Here is a 14,513-nt window from a genome sequence, read left to right as displayed (position 1 = left end):
AGCCAATGTACACAAAGGATCACTGCTACCATCAGAATCCAGGAAGGGGTAAGGAGGACTGTACCAAGAGTCCCACAGGGAGCATGGTCTTGCTGACACCTTGATTCATGACATCTAGCCTCAAGAACTGTGAGAGAATAAAATTTCTTTTGTTTTAAGTCACCCAGTTTATAACACTTTGGTACGGCAGCCCTATAAAACTAATATGACATATCAAAACGTGTGGGATGCCACTAAAAAACAGTACCTGGGGAGAAATTTAAAGCACTTATTGCTTAATACTGGAAAATGAGAATCATCTCAAGTCAATGACATCAGCTTCCAAAATAGAAAAAAGAAATACAATAAACTTCAGAGCCTAAATTATCTAGAAATCAAAATTAAAAACAAAAACAAAAAAACAATGAAACCAAAAACTGGTTCTTTAATAACAAAGATAAAATTGACATACATTCTAAGCAGTCTATTAGGAGAGAATAAAGGAGAGTAGACACTAGTTGTCCCAATATCAGGAGTAAGGGAAGTAACATAACTATAGATTCTAAGAATATTTAAAAGATAATAAAGGAACATTTTGAACATCTTTATGGCAATAAATTTGGCAACTTAGAGGAAATGGACAAATTCCTCGAAAGCCACAACTTATAATGGCCACACAAGATATAAAAGTTTTATCTATGAAAAATATTAATTGTAGTTAACTTTCCCACAAAACAAAAATTCCAGGCACAAATAGTTTTACAGATCATTTCTCCCAAAATTCAAGGAAAAAATAATACCATTTCCGCACATATGCTCCTAAAAAGTTAAAAAGAAATAATTCACAGACAATTATATAATGCCAGATTCACCCTGACATCAACACCGGACAGGGACAGCGTGCTTTCCCGCTCCCGAGTCGCGGCCATCTCTGCCACGCCCAGTCACATGCTCTTCAGCGGCAGCTCACACTAGGACCTGTCCCTGTGTGTGGCTGACTGGCTGGGCCTGAAGCTGGGCAAGGTGGTCACTAAGAAGTTCAGCAACCAGGATACCAGAGTCAAGATCAGTGAAAGCGTGAAGCCAAAGATGTCTATAACATCCAGGGTGGCGTGGAGAAATCGACAGCCTGATGGAGCTCCTCATCGTGATCAACGCCTGCAAGATCACGTCGTCCATCATCCAGGGTAACTGCCATGACCCCAGGTTTTCCATACTCTCGACAAGGTAAAAAGAACAAGAGCCATGCTCTGATGTCTGTGAAACTTGTGGCATATATGCTCTTGGTTGCTGGGGCAGACCACATCCTCACCATGGACCTGCATGCCTCTCAGACCCAGTGAGTCTTTGACATTCCAGTGGATAATCTGTACGCGGAGCCTGTAGTCCTGCAGTGGATTCAGGAGAACACCGCCAAGTGGAGGAACTGTATTATCGGTTCACCTGATGCCAGAGGAGCTAAAAGGGTCACATCAATTGCAGACAAGGTAAATGTGGAATTTGCCTTGATTCACAAATAGAAAAAGAATGCAAATGAAGTGGACTGGATGGTTCCTGTGGGCCACATGAAGGACCACATGGCTATCCTTGTGGACAACATGGCTGACATGCGTGGCACTATCTGCTGTGCTTCCAACCAGCTACTCTCAGCAGAAGCCACCAAAATTTATGCTATCCTTTACCCACAGGATCTTCTCTGGGCCAGCTATTTCCAGAATAATGCCGCCTTTGAAGCTGTTGTCACAAACACCATTCCATATGGGGTCAAAAGGAAACACTGTTCCAAGATTCAGGTTATTGATATCTTGATGATCTTGGCTGAGGTAATCCAAAGGGCACACAATGGTGAATCTGTGTTTTACCTGTTCAGCCACATACCACTATAGATCCCAGATGTAAGGTATGAATGAAGCCCACGTTGGCCTCTGAATTGCCAGAGTTTTTCTGACTTTTTAGTTTCAGGACTCAGCAATTATAGGATAATGCAAAAGCACCCAATCTTTGTATACTCCAAGACCCATTGTTTCCCTCTCCTCAAGCTCAAGTCCATTTATTTTCAGTTTGAGGGGAGGGTAGTGGTTATTTGATTTTTCTAAGTGACCTGCTGTTAGTGATACATGTTTCATCATCCTGACTTGTCGGATAGGTGACCTTTTTCTTTGTTTTATCAGTACTTTGAGGCCACAAGTTTCAAGTATATAATTACATTGCAGAAGTTCATAGTTTATATATTCTGAAGGTGCCAGAGATGACTTCAGATTAAAGCTTTCTGTGTAAATAATAATGTCAATGGACATTTGGGTAAAACCCTGTATACAGAATTATACTCAGTGAACCTTGGAAAATTTATAATACCCTGAATTTTGAATTTTTTTTTCAGTAACCAGGTTTCAAATAAACCATTGTGGTTATTGTGCTTAATCTGACCAAATTTTATGTGGCTTTAAGATGGCCACTGACATGTTTACTTTCTGATAAACATTAGACATATCAGAGGCAATGTAGTTCATTAATTTTTTTACTGCAACTTCTAAAAAATGTAACTATTACTCACCTGAAATGTCATGTTCTAAAATTTCAAAATTATCTTTAGCAATAGACTGACTAAGAAAATGTTTAGAGAAAGACTCTGCAGGCTCACTGGTCCATTCATGCTGTGCTCTGACTATCCCAGGAAGACAGCTCTTTGAGTGGCTCCTCCTGTCCTGCCATCTAGTTTTATGGTCTATTTTTAGCTCTAGCCTTTACTTTGCCTTTTTTGCAATAATTTCATGTTGTGGATTTCCACCAAAATAAAGACTCCCCTAAATCCCCTCAAGTTTACTAGTCTGATCATTATTTTGATTTGGACATAATAAAAAGTGAATTTTTGTGAGTGCCACCTAAATCATATTTAAACATTATTTCTTTAGTTTTGATTTCATATTCTTTTGCCTTTTGTAATCAGAAGTAGCAAGTCTCTTAGGCAACTGATTATTTTAAGTAAAACTGTTAGATGGAAAACGTGGGCAAGTCAGGCCTATGAAAAAAGTACAAATCAGTAAGCATTAATTTTTGATCCATTAAGATAATGTTCAAATGGTGGCCCAAGAGTAATCATGGAAGTCAAGAATGCTTTCTCCACAAGATGGCCCTTGACAACACCCTCCACAGGGAGGCGCATTCCTGCCTGCGGCAGAAGGCAAGCGCTGGCTCCCTGTGAGCTTTGTTATACGCACACTTGTGTGCAAACAACTGAGCTCTTCAGCCCCCAAAGAAGAGAATTTGTCTACAGAAGACAAAGCCTTAGAATAATAATCTCTCCCTTCTGCTGACTCTTAAAACTTGAAGAGAGGAAATTCTCTGATCTACATTCTGCAGGTAGAAAAATCAAATCTTTAAGTCATTAACAAATTTCAATGGCAATCTTTAAGGTTTCAGACTTCACCACAGCAGAGGTTGAAGTTAAAAGTTCATTTCAGTCACTGCAGAAACTAGCATTTTGCTATACCTTAAAATGACTTTTGAGGAAAAAAATGGCATTATGTAGCTTTGTAGAGCCCCCTATGCAATATAGATTGTCTATACCTACAAAGAGTTAACTTAAGATATATAAAGAGCCTATTTAGATATACTTTTTCGTTTTAATAAATGAGTGATATCTCTTTCTTGGAATTTCTATACATAGACAAATGAAAATGTAGCTATGAACACACATAGGAAGACAGTCTTGGCATACATGTTCACATGACTCATAGAATACTTAAAGGTAATCATTTCAAGTTAAGATTGATTCTAAGATACAGAGCTAGTTTTAAAATAATCTTCAGATAAAAAATTGAAAAATCTATTGTCATTTTCTGAATTAAGAACTGATTGTTTCTATAATTTAACCTTAATTACTTTCAAGGATTTCTGATATATTAACTAATTAGACTAGACTTGGCCATACACAGTGGCAGTGCAGACCTTAACTATCTGATGGTTTCAGTTCAAGAAAGATGATGAAGGTGGCCCTACGAGCAGCGCAGTCCCAGAACTTGCATATCCCTTGCTGCTTGTGTGGAAACATTTAAGTGAAACCACCAAATACATTAGTCCCACCCAACTCTGCTATATGGGGTTGGATTAATGTACATCCAGTCAAAAGGGGGAGCCAGAGAAATACAAATATACCAGAGCTGCTCATCTTCCAACTTAAATTATACTAATCAACTTACAGATATTCATATTAGAACTTTCCTTTTTAGATGTCAACTAGATTCAGAAATAGATAATTTTCAGTGCTTGTATTAGTTTAGGATATAGGCTTTGGGGGCACCTGGATTAAGCATCCAACTTCAGCTCAGGTCATAATCTCAGCATTCACAAGTCCAGGCCCCATATCAGGTTCTCTGCAGTCAGCACAGAGCCCACTTCAGATTCTCTGTCCCACTCTCTCTCTCTCTCTCTGCCTCTCTCTCTCTCTCCTTCCCTCAATATTAAACAATTAAAAAAAAGAATATAGCTTTTAAGATTGTCTAACACTATACTAACACATTTAAATAAAATTGTGTTACTTCTTTCATTAAAAAAAAAAACAAACACATTAAAAGAAAATAAAACTACCCAATATCCCTTGTTAATTTGGATTTTAAAAATTCTAATCAAATTTTAGGGAAAAAAGCTGTCACTACATAAAAATGATAATACATTATGTTCAAGAAGCGTTCATCAAAGAAATGCAAGATTAGTTTAATATCTGAAAGAAAATCAATGTAATGCATCACATTAAACTAAAAAACGCAAACTCAATACATGCAGAAAAAATCATTTGAAGAGATCCAATTTCTATTCCTAATAAAAACTTGCAGAAAACAAGTAATAGAAGGAAACTTTCTCAACCTGATAAAGAGAATCTATGAAAAATTTAAGCTAACATCACACCTAATTGTGGCAAAATGAATGCTATACTCCAAATTAGGGACAAGACAAGGGTGTCCACTCCCACCTCTTCTATTCAATATTGTACTAGAGTTTCTAGCCATGGCAGTTAGGCAAGAAAGGGAAATAAAAGCCATCCAGATTATAAAGGAGGAAGGAAAACTATCTTTATTCACAACGTAATTGTTTAGAAAATCCTTTGAAATAGAAGATGGCGATGCAGAAAGACCCTGAACTCATTCTTTCCCATGGACACACTGAATCCACAACTACGTGTAGAACAATACCCTCTGAAAAAAAGACCTGAAAACTGGCTGAACAGTTGCTTCACATCAAATGAGAAAAGGGCCACATCAAGGTGGATAGGAGAGGCTAAGACATGCCAAAAATTTACTGCCCCTGGCATGGTAAACCACAATTGAGAGGGATCTCACAAATCGAGCTTCTCCCAGAGGAATGAAAGTTTGTAACCCACATCAAGCACTCCAATCCTAAAGACCTGTACCTGAGAGACAAGCTCCTAAAATAGCTGCCTTTGAAAACCAACAAGGCTTGCATTCACAAAACCTGGGAGTCTGTAGCAAACTGAAAGACTGCTCTTAAAGGACTCATATACTCACTTGACCCAGGGCCCAGTGCAAAGGCAGCAGTTTGGAAAGTACCCAGATTAATCTGTTAATCTCCAAGCATCAACTGAAAGGGCAGAGACCTGTTGGGAATCTCTCCAAGGATGGAGACACTGGTGGGCACCATTTTTGCACTCTCCCTCTCCCTTGCGATAGCCAGTGGGCACATGCCATCCCTTCTCCCCCTGCCTCACTAAAAGTGGGGGGGGGGCGTGCAACATCCCTGCACTTGCTCTCTGCCTTGCTAAAGCTGACAGATGCATGCCATACCTGTTTTCTCTCTGCCATGATCCACAGTGCCCGTGTCTCCTGGAGGGGAACTTTTACATACATCTAATGCCCTAGTATTTTTTTACATCTTGTATCCAAGTTTTTACAATGGAAGCCCAGGAGATGCCTCTTGAGCACTTGGCTCTGGAGGCTACAGTGGCTTGCATTCTTAAGTCCCAAGGGACTATAACAATCAGAGAGGCAGAGTACCACCTCTAGGGCAGTATTCAGATCAAAAACTGAAACACTCCATCTTTCTGAGAAGGGGGCCTATTTGCCTGCCCAGGAGCACTGGCCTGATGAGCAGGCTCCTGGTCTGGCAAACTCTTAGAGGCCTACCGAGGTACTCTAAGGGAACGGGGCCAAGGGACGCAGGCCTCTGCCTCATGCCAGCTTGCCAATATCCCCAAGAAGGAGTTTGTACTCTTGTCTGGCACCTTGATTTTTGCAGTTGCTGCCAAGGAACACGTCTTCATCACCTGACTCTGAAGGCCAGCAGGTCTTACATTTATGCATCCCACAAGACTATAACCAACAAAGTAAGAGTTTTCAAATAGCTACCACCCTCAGCACATAGCAAGAAGCAATAGACCAGGAGCTGAGTCTCTCCACAAAAAGTACCTATAAGCTTATCACCATAGCTACAGCCTAAAAAGTAGGCTTCTAATTAAATACATATCTAAGAGTTGACTGTAAACCTTTCAAGAGAGAAGACAGGCCCTATCTTCATGCTCCCCCTCTACCACATTCCAGAACACCAATGTCTCTTGGAAGGGAGTTCTTATTTGTGTTTGGTATCCCAAGTTTTACATTTGGTACCCCAATATTTGCAGCTGCCACACAGAAATGCTCCTGGATCACCAAGACAGCTTGAGTCCCTGGGACCCATGGGACTATAACAATCGGAGAGACAGTTCTTGGCAGGCCACCACCTGCAGAGCACTGCACAGCCAGCACACTAAAACACACTCCCAGACTTTCTCTGTAAGAGGCCTATTTATTATCCTGGAGCTTTAGCCTGAGGGGCAGGTTTCAAGATTTCCTTGAGGCTATACTCTCAGGGAATGTAGGTGAAGAGACATCATTTTTATACTCTCCCTCTGCCTTATTACAGTTCACCTGTACCTCCCAGAAAGGGGCTTATACCCTCCTCTGGAGCCCAATTTTTGCAACGGTTGCAAAGGGGACAACACCTGACTTCCTAGTCTAGAAGCCAGCAGGATCTACAATGTCAGTCCCACAGGATTGTACACATTACATACTAAAAGCTGCTGCCTAAGGGTCTGGCTTCCAATCAGCCTGAAACTAGATGCTGGCACATTCTCAACAACTGAAGCTATTAAAAATAAATCAGGCTGCTTGGACAAAGACAAAGATTCAAGAAACAATCAAAAGCTAGGACAAAGTTAAACAATAAGGTTCATCTTCTACAGGAGTACATTCCTGAAAGACTGGGAGAAATAGCTGTTTCACCTAATACAGAGGGAAAAAAACACAAAAAAAGAGTCAAGTAAAATGAAGAAACAGAGAAATATGTTCTGAACAAAAGAACAAGATAAAACCTCAGGGAAAAAAACCTTAATGAAACATAGATAAGTAATTCACCTAAGAGTTCAAAGTAACGGTCATAAAGATGCTCACCAAACTTGGAAGAAGAATGGATAAACAGTGAGAACTTCAACAAAAAGCAGAAAATAGCAAACTGGTGCAGACACTCTGGAGAACAAAATGGAGGTTCCTCCAAAAGTTAAAAATACAACTACTCTATGATCCAGCAATTGCATTAATAGGCATTTATCCAAAGGATACAGAAATACAGATTTGAAGGGGTACATGCACCCCAATGTTTATGGTGGCATTATCAACAATAGCCAAACTATGGAGAGAGCCCAAATAAAGATGTGGTGTGTGTGTGTGTGTGTGTGTGTGTGTATATACATATATATATATATATACACAATATGTGTGTGTATATATATATATATACATATATATACATAAAATACACTATCACTCACCCGTCAAAAAGAATGAAGAAAGAATGAAGTCTTGCCATTTGTAACACCATGGATGGAGCTAGAGTATATTATGCTGAGCAAAATAAGTCAGAGAAAGGCAAATATGATTTCACTCATATGTGTTAACAAACAAAACAGATGAACATATTGCAAGGTGGGAGAGAGAGGGGGAAAAAAAGCCATGAGAGACTCTTAAAGTTATAGAACAAACTGAGAGTTGATGGAGGGAGGTGGCTAGGGGATGAGCTAGATGAGTGATGGGTATTCAGGAGGGCACTTATTACGATGAGCAATGGATGTTGTCTGTAAGTAATAAATCAATGAATTCTGCTCCTGAAACCAATATTACACTATATGTCAACTAACTAGAATTTAAGTAAAAATTTGAAAAGAAAAAAGATAGGAAATATAATGAACATATCAAACAGAACTCACAGAGCTAAACAATATAATAACTGAATTGAAAAATACACTAGAGAGATTCAATAGATTACTTAAAGCAGAAGAAAGGATCAGTGATCTCAAAGACAGGGCAGTGGAACTCATCTAAACAGAACAGCAAAAAGAAACAAATAATTTTAAAAAGTGAAGATATCAATATCAAGCTAAACAACATTCACATTATCAGGGTCCCAGAAGGAGAAGAGAAAGAGACAAAAAATTTACTTTGAATAAATAATGGCTGAAAACGTCTTCAACCTGGGGAAGGGACCAAACACTTCAGAAAGCAAAGGAAGTTCCAGATAAGATGAATCCAAAGAAATCTACAACATGACGTTTAACAATTAAAATGTCAAAAGTGAGAGCAAGAGAAAAACAATGTTTTAGTTACAAAATAACCCCCAAAAGCTATCAGATTTTTCACAGAAATTTTTCAGGCCAGAAGGAGGTGGCATGAAATACTCAAAGCACTGAAATGAAAAAACTTGCAACCAAGAATACTCAACCCGGCAAAACTGTCATTCACTATTGAAGGGGAAATAAAGTTTTCTAGACAAGCAAAAATTGAAGAAGTTCATCACCACTAAACCAGCCTTACAAGAAATCCAAAGGGAACTTTTTAAAAATGAAAACAAAGGGCTTTAATTAGTAATAAGAAAATATGTGAAAATATAAATCACACGGGTAAAAGGTAAATATACAGTAAAGAAGGTGGTTTAATCACATATAAAGCTAATAAGAAGGTTGAAAGACAAAATTAGTAAAATTATAACTACAATAATTAGTTAAAAATACATGTAATATGTAAAAATGTGACATCAAAAACATAAAAGAATAAAAATGTAGAGTTTTAGAATGTGTTCAACTTGTTATCAACGTAAAATAGACTGTTATAGAGTTTGTTACATGAAAGAACTATGGTAGCCAAGAGCAAAAACATACATTAGATACACAAAAAATAGTGAAAAAGAAATCTAACCATGACATTAATGAAAGTCATCAAACTCTAACAGAAGAGAACAAGAGAAGAAGGAACAGAGATGAACTACAAGACAGTAACAAAAAAAGGTAGCAAAATAGCAATAAGTACATGCCTATCAATACTTACTTTAAATGTAAATGAATGAAATACCCCAATCAAAAAGACAAAGTATAGCTAAATGGATTAAAAAAAAAAAAAAAAAAAAAAAAGACCCTGCGCTATGCTATCTACAAAAGACTCACTCCAAATGTAAGGATTCAAACAGATTAAAAATTAGGGGTGAAAAAATATATTCCATGTAAATGAAAACAAAAAGAAAGCTAAGATAACTAAACTTATATCAGACAAAATAGACTTTAAAACAAAATCTATAATGTAAGACAAAAAGCATTACATAATGATAAAGGGGTCAAACCAACAAGAGAATATAACATTTATGAATATTTATACACCCAAAAGAAGACCACCAAAATATATAATGCAAATATTAGCAGACCTAAAGGGAGAGGTGGACAGCAATATAATAATAGTTGGGGTCTTTAACACCCCACTTACATCAATGGGTTGATCATCCAGACAGAAAATCAACAAGGAAACATCAGCCTTAAACAACACACTAGACTAGATGTACATAATAGATATATACAGAACATTCCATCCAAAAGCAGCAGAATACACATTATTCTCAATTCCAAATAGAACAGTCTCAGGATAGATCATACGTTAGGCTACAAAACAAGACTTAGTAAGTTTAAGAAAACTGAAATCATATCAAACAACTTTTCCAAAAATAATGGTATAAAACTAGAAATCAATTACAAAAAAGAAACTGGAAAAATCTATATGGAGATTTGATCAACATGCTACTGAACAGTGAAGAAATGAAAGGAGAAACCAAAAAATATCTTGAGAAAAACACAACATACCAAAAGTTATAGGATACAGCAAAAGCAGTTTTAGAGGGAAGTTCAGAGCAATACAGGTCTACCTCAAGAAAAAAGAATCTCAAATAAATAATCTAATTGTACATTCCAAGGAACTAGAAAAAGAATGAAGCCCAAAGTTATTAGAAGGAAAGAAATAACAAGGATCAAAGCAGAAATAAATGAAATACAGAATAAAAAGACAACAGAACAATCAATGAAGCTAACAGCTGGTTCCATGAAAAATAAACAAAACTGGCAAAACTTTACATAGACTAAGGGGAAAAATGTAGATGACATGATTTTATTTTTTTTATTTTTTTATTTTTAAATTTACATCCAAGTTAGCATATAATGCCACAATGATTTCAGGAGTAGATTCCTTAATGCCCCTTACCCATTTAGCCCACACCCCCCCACAACCCCTCCAGCAACCCTCTGTTTGTTCTCTATATTTAAGAGTCTCTTATGTTTTGTCCCCTTCCATGTTTTTATATTATTTTTGCTTCCCTTCCCTTATGTTCATCTGTTTTGTATCTTAAAATCTTCATATGAGTGAAGGATGACATGGTTTTATATATAGAAATTTCTAAAGACTCCACCAAGAAACAGAATAAATAAATGCAATAAATTTGTAGGATACAAAATCAATATACAAAATATATTACATTTATATACACTAAAAATAAACTATGAAAAGGAGAAAGAAAATAATTCCACTGACAATTATATGTAAAAGAATAAAATACCTATCAATAAATTTAACTAAGGAGGTAAAATATCTGAACACTAAAAAATATAAAATACTGGGGTGCCTGGGTGGCACAGTCGGTTAAGCGTCCGACTTCAGCCAGGTCACGATCTCGCGGTCCGTGAGTTCGAGCCCCGCGTCGGGCTCTGGGCTGATGGCTCAGAGCCTGGAGCCTGTTTCGGATTCTGTGTCTTCCTCTCTCTCTGCCCCTCCCCCGTTCATGTTCTGTCTCTCTCTGTCCCAAAAATAAAATAAAACGTTGAAAAAAAAATTTTTTTAAATAAAAAAAATATAAAATACTAATGGAAGAATTTAGGGGGTGGGGTGTGGGGAGCACAAATGAATGGGAAGATACTCCACGCTAATGGGTTGGAAGAATTAAAAAGATCACTCACCATGAACAGGTGGGATTTACGCCCAGGATATAAGGATGGTTCAATATTCACAAATCAATCAATATCATACACCACATCAACAAAACAAAGCACAAAAATCATATGATCAAGGGCGCCTGGGTGGCAGTCAGGTGGCAGTCAGTCAGTTGAGCATCTGACTTTTGATTTTGGCTCAGGTCATGATCTCACAATTCATGGGATCAAGCCCTGCATGGAACTCTGCTCTGACAGCAGGGAGCCTGCTTGGGATTCTCTTTCCTCCTCTCTCTGCCCTTCCCCCGCTCATGCTCTTTTTCTCTCTCTCTCTCAAAATAAATAAACATTGTTTTAATCATCTGATCATTTCAAAAGATACAGAAAAAGCACTTGATAAGATTCAACATCCATTCATGGTAAAAACTCTCAACAAAGTGGGGTTAGAGGGAACATACCTCAACATAATAAAGGCCTTATCTGAAAAACCCACAGGTAACAACAAACTCAATGGTGAAAAACTGAGAGCTTTCCCTTGAAGGTCAGTAACATGACAAGGATGTCCACTCTTGCCATTTTTATTGAACATAATACTGGAAGTCCTAGCCACAGCAATTAGGCAGGAAAAGAAAAAAAAGTTATCCATATTGGTAAAGAAGTTAAATAGTTACTATTTGTAGATGACGATACTATACATGGAAAATCCTAAAGACTCCACCAAAAAACTACTACAAGTAATAAATGAATGCAGTAATGAAGCAGGACATGATATTAATACCAAGAAATCAGTAGCATTTCTATACACTTACAGTGAAGTCACAGAAAAAAAATTTAGAAAACAACACAATTTTAATTGCATTAAAAACAACAAAATACCAAGGAATAAACTTAATCAAAGAGGTAAAAGACCTCTACTGTGAAAATTATAAAACACTGATAAAAGAAATTAAAGATGACACAAACAAATGGAAAAATATTCCACGCTCATGTACTGGAAAACTTAATATTGACAAAATGTCCATATTACCCAAAGCAGTCCACAAATTCAATGCAACTGCTTTCAATATTCCAATGGCATATTTCACAAAACTAGAATAAATGATATTAAAACTTACAGAGAACCACAGAAGATCTTGAATAGTCAAAACAATCTTGAAAAATAAGAACAAAGCTGGAGGTATCACAATTCTGGGTTTCAAGATATACTACAAAGCTATAGTAATCCAAACGGTATGGTACTGGCACAAAAACAGACACATAGATCAATGTAACAGAATAGAGACCCCATAAATAAATCTATAATTATATGGTTAATTTATCTATGACAAAGGAGACAAGAATATACAATGGGGAAGCTATGGTCTTTTCAATAAATGGTACTGGGAAAACTGGACAGCTACATGTAAAAGAATAAAACTAGACTACTTTGTAACACCATACACAAGAATAAACTCAAAGTGTGTTGAAGACTTAAATATGAGACCTGTAGCCATAAAAATCCTAAAAGAGAACACAGGCAGTAATTTCTCTGACATCAGCTATACATAGCAACAGTTTTCTAGATGTGTCTCCTAAGACAAGGGAAACAAATGCAAAATCAAACCATTGGGACTATACCAAAATAAAAAGCTTTGCACATCAAAGGAAACCATCAAAAAAACAAAGAGAGAACATACTGAATGTGAGAAGATATTTGCAAATGATGTATCTTATAAAAGGCTAATATCCAAAATATAAAGAATTTATACAATGCAACACCAAATAGCAAATAATCTGATTAAAAATGGGCAGGGGACCTTAGTAGGGAGAAAAAAGAATACTCATTCACTGTTGGTAGGAATGCAAACTGGTTTGGCCACTGTGGAAAATATGGAGGTTCCCCAAAAAATTAAAAAAGAATTACCAATATGATCCAGTAATTCCACTCCTGGGTATTTACCCAAAGAAAATGAAAACACTAATTTCAAAAACTATATGCACCCCTGTTTATAGCAGCATTATCTACAATAGCCAAATTATGGAAGCAGCCCAAGTGTCCATCGACAGATGAATGGATAAGAAAGATATGAGGGATAGGGAATAATAATGGAAGATTATTCAGCCATAAAAAAGAATGAAATCTTGCCATTTGCAACAACATGGATGGATCTAGAGGGTATAATGCTAAGTGAAATAAGTCAGTCAGAACAAGACAAATATTATATGATTTCATTCATATGTAGAATCTAAGAAACAAAACAGAGGAAAAAGAGACAAACAAACAACAAGGAGCCTTAAATATAAAGAATAAACGCAGTTACCAGAAGCTAGGTGGGTGAGGGCATGGGTGAAATAGGTAAAGGGGATTAAGAGTGCACTTACTGTGATGAGCACTGAGTAATGTACGGAATTGCTGAATCACTATATTGCACACCTGAAACTAATATAACACTGTATTTTAATCATAGTGGAATCTAACAATTAAAAACTTTTTTAAACAATAATTCAAGGTAGAATTTAAAAAGAATGGCCACAGGACTTGAATAGACATTTTCCAAAGAAGACATACAGGTGGCAAACAGACCCATGAAAGAATGCTCAACATCACTAACCATCAGGGAAATGCAAACCAAACCCATGAAAAGATATCACTTCATATCTGTCAGATTGGCTATTATCAAAAAGATTTTTTTTTAATAACGAGTGTTGGCAAGGACGTGGAATAAAGGGAACCTTCCTATACAGTTGGTAGGAATGTAAATTGGTATAGCCACTATGGAAGAGCATATGGAGCTTCCTCAAAAAATTAAAAGGAAAGCCAGTGTACAATACAGCAATTCCACATCTGGGTAACTATCTCAAGAACACTAATTTGAAGAGATATATGCACCCTTATGATCACTGCTGCATTGTTTGCAATAGCGCCAAGATGTGGAAGCAATCTAAGGCATATTACTCAGCCATAAAAAGAATGAAATCTTTCCATTTGCAACAACACTAAGTAGACTTAGAGGGTATTGTGCTAATTTAAATAAGTTAGAGAAAGACAACTATGACTTCACTTATATGTGGAATCTGAAAAACAAAACAAAAATGAACAAACAAAACAAAAACAGACTAACAGATATAGGAAACTACTGGTTACCAGAAGTGGAAGAGATTGGAGGAATGGGAGAAACAGGTGAAGGGAACTAAGAGGTTGATACTTCCAGTTATAAAATAAATAAGTCATGGACGGGGCACGTGGGTGGTTCAGTCAGTTGAGCACCCAAGT

At 37.0% G+C, this 14,513-nt stretch overlaps 1 pseudogene; it reads left to right on the top strand.

Moving 5' to 3' along the window:
- Positions 1–948: 948 nt before the first annotated feature.
- LOC123610695 lies at positions 949–1,865 on the top strand (annotated as a pseudogene).
- The last annotated feature ends 12,648 nt before the right edge of the window (positions 1,866–14,513 follow it).

The sequence above is a fragment of the Leopardus geoffroyi genome, chromosome C2 (genome assembly GCF_018350155.1).
Source record: "Leopardus geoffroyi isolate Oge1 chromosome C2, O.geoffroyi_Oge1_pat1.0, whole genome shotgun sequence".
Classification (NCBI taxonomy): Eukaryota; Metazoa; Chordata; class Mammalia; order Carnivora; family Felidae; genus Leopardus; species Leopardus geoffroyi.
Note: the sequence above shows the minus strand (reverse complement) of the source record. Positions and strands in the feature narration are given on the sequence as shown.